This window comes from Pinus tabuliformis, chromosome 9 (genome assembly GCF_031772625.1).
Source record: "Pinus tabuliformis cultivar Carrire ecotype Pingquan chromosome 9, CPIR1, whole genome shotgun sequence".
In the NCBI taxonomy this organism is placed as follows: Eukaryota; Viridiplantae; Streptophyta; class Pinopsida; order Pinales; family Pinaceae; genus Pinus; species Pinus tabuliformis.
The window spans coordinates 1,458,494,475-1,458,497,992 of NC_142307.1; positions in this window are offsets into that span (position 1 = coordinate 1,458,494,475).

Genomic DNA, 3,518 nt, shown 5'->3' on the forward strand with positions numbered 1-3,518 from the left:
AATACATAATCTCCTCTACGTTGATCATCAAATTACAGAAGCAGAAACATCCACAGGCACACATAGAAGCATCAATCAAACTCATAAACACAGTATGTATCCCGGGGAAAGCATCTCGCTAAAAACCCCACACTATCTGTATATTATATTGATTGAATCATGTAACAATACAAAGCATAATACTTCTCACAAGTATCTCCACCTGTTACACATAATACAGCTCAGATTTGATCTCCAAATCTCTCCCGCTGCTTGCCTGCCTCCACTGCTCAAACCTGCTCGAGAACTGATGAGAATAGCTTCCCAAACTCGATTTTACACTGCAAAATAGTCACCCACACTATGTTGGACGTGAGAAACAGCTATAATATCATGAAGATACGTGAGCAAACTCATTGGCATACTCAATCCTTTGATTGTGCAAATCATCATGCACAGCTATAGTCACAACTGATAGCAATCTGATCCTCTAACACCTGTCCCTGCTGAAATGAACATGCACTGACATGCAACTGAGTTAACTGATGTATTCTATAGTTGCATTATGAGTTAATAACTTGTGAATTAATTAATAACTAATTCACCCAACTCATCTTTAGTCTATTGATCAGTTAGACTAAATACAACCAGTTTAACAAAGCTAAACTGAACACAACTCCATCAACTGTACCTCCAGTCCACTAAACTCAACTCACTTGAGTTCTAACTGAAGTCATGCATGCAACAACTCAACTGACTCATAAGAAAAACAAATTTCCTTCTGACAGCTGCATGTGCCACTTCCGTAGCTCAAACTGAAGTGCTCCAAGAGAATAAGATTAAGTTTATAGTCCAAATATTATTGTGAGATAATAATATTTGACTTTTCTATTTTTGACTTTGATCACTCACACTGTGATCACTCACACTGTAATCACTCACACTGTGATCACTCACACTTTCATCAAAAATAGAAGTCCATCTATTTTTCCCAACTTGATCAATCATCCATAGACATGATCCATATGTCTAAAAATAGACATAGTCTAAAAATAGACTTGCGCCAAAAATAGCCTGCGGGCCCACTTAGTGAAGGCGACTCTTTTCACTAAGCTCCATCATCTTGTTGCACTCTCAACAAGCATTTCTTGTTGCACACTTTTCAACACTCCCTCTCAACAAGAAAGGCTTCCTCTCAAACCCGATCCTGTAACTCTGGAATGTTCTCCATGCAACACATTTGGCCGGTCCACTTGCTCTGTCATCAAAGTCTCTGACTGCTATTGCCTCTGTCAACTGAAACTCTGCATCTCTGTGCTCTTCAGTATCTGACTGCTCTAGCCTCTGTCACTTTGATCTCTGACTGCATCCGTGCTGCTGCTGGTTCTATCTCCCAGCATTGCATCCGCACTGCACCTCCCAACTGACCTCCCTGTTGGGATAGAAACATCCTCTAATGCTGAAGCTCTACCTGCTGCTGACAAGTGCTCCCTCTCTGACATCTGCGCTACTGCAACATCTCCATGCATCTCGCACCATTGCACACCTCTCTGTGCCACCTAACACTGTGCAAAACACTTGTGCCTCTCGCATTGCTACAGCATGCTAGCTATGCGCTGTCCTGGGATTCCCTGCACTGTCGCTCTCTCTGCCGCTCCATCCGCATCTATCTCTACCCAATCAGTCAGTTCCTGCTACTACACATTGGGGCTCCCGTAGCAAGGTCTCATCCAAGAGGTTGGGTACCTCAAGGATCTTGCCCCTCCTCCTTGGGACAATCAATCCACATCACCCCACCTCCTACCTGGAGGTATGGATGCATGTGATCCCTCAGCCCACCTGGCTTGAAGTTTCCCCCTACTGGAGGTCTCTAGATGAGTAGATGTCTCTACTCGATCTCCTCTCAGCTTCCCTTGTTGTGGCTGCTCCACAACCTCCTGAAGCTGCTGCACCAATCGTGGCTCCTCCACAATCGTCTGAGACTTCTTCTGGCTCTGCATGTTGAGAGGTAATATACGCTCCCTCTCAACCACCAAGTCTCCATCAGTTGCCTTGCTGCTCAAGGCTTTGCATGCATCTTGAACCTCAAGAGCATACAGGTTCTTGACCCGTGAACCAATCTGCTTCACCTGTCTAGTGATGATGTGTCTAAGGAAAACCTTTCCCTTAGTAAAGACCACATCATATCCTCTGTCTTCCAACATCGCGATCGACACCAAGTTTCTCTTCAGTCCTGGTACATACTTGACATCGGTCAAGGTAAGGCGAGCTCCATGCTCCCTCTGAAAAATAACCGTGCCTACACCTGAGACACTATACTTCTCATCATTACCCATCCCTATGAGTATCTGGAGATCTTTCTCCTCCAAAGTACTGAACAAACTTTTGTCACCGGTCATGTGGAAAGAAGCTCCACTGTCAAGAAACCAACCACTTCCCATCATGGATGAAACCATGCATGCGAAGAGTGTGAAGTCCAACTCAAACTGTGAAGCAAGTGAGGCTGCCTCACCTTCAGATCCTTCCCCGGATCCCTTCTTGGACTTCTTCTTTGGGCAATTAGTAGCATAATGACCCAACTCATGACAACGAAAGCATCTCACCTTCGCCTTGTCAACCTTCTTCCCATCATTGGAAGAACTGGATTCGGAAAGAGAAACCTTCCCCTTCCCCTTCCTCGCCTTACTCGCTAAGGCACAGTTCTCCTCATCCTGCATGGATGAAGAACCGTCTCTGGTGCTCCGCCTGATCTCCTCCTGCACAAGATCCGACCAAAGTCTCTCCCAATTTGGCAGTTTCTCCCTTCCATTCACTGAGTCCTGGTAGCTATGCCAACTCTTAGGAAGGTCAAGGAGTGCTAGACTCACCATCCTCATCCGACAGTCACCCCCACACTTCCCAGCTAATCCCGGCATTGGGTGAACTTCGTGAGATACTGGGGCATACTGTCTCCATTCTCACACTGAATGTTTTTGAGTTTATCCCTTGCTTTGGAATTAAATCCGAATTCCACCAGCTCAAAACTCAACCGGTTCCGATCTAGAATTCGTGAGAACAAAGTATTTCTTGTACAGAGATCGACTGTATGGGCATTCACCGGATATCTCACCTTCCAAAAGAAGGATGAATCCAGAGGCTACCTGGCCCGATTACAGGCTCTGCCTAGAGAAATAGAATGTAAACACTTCCTGAATAGTAGATCTGATGATCGATCCTCGCTTGATATCCTGTAAAAATCTCTTCTACAAATCAAGCTGCTCTGATACCATGTAGAAACTTTTTCTACAATTTTCTAGCTCTGATACCATGTAGAAATTTTGAATAATATGACACATATTCAACAAAGATTATCCTGATCATACAATTTAAGCGGAACATGTATAATACATAATCTCCTCTACGTTGATCATCAAATTACAGAAGCAGAAACATCCACAGGCACACATAGAAGCATCAATCAAACTCATAAACACAGTATGTATCCCGGGGAAAGCATCTCGCTAAAAACCCCACACTATCTGTATATTATATTGATTGAA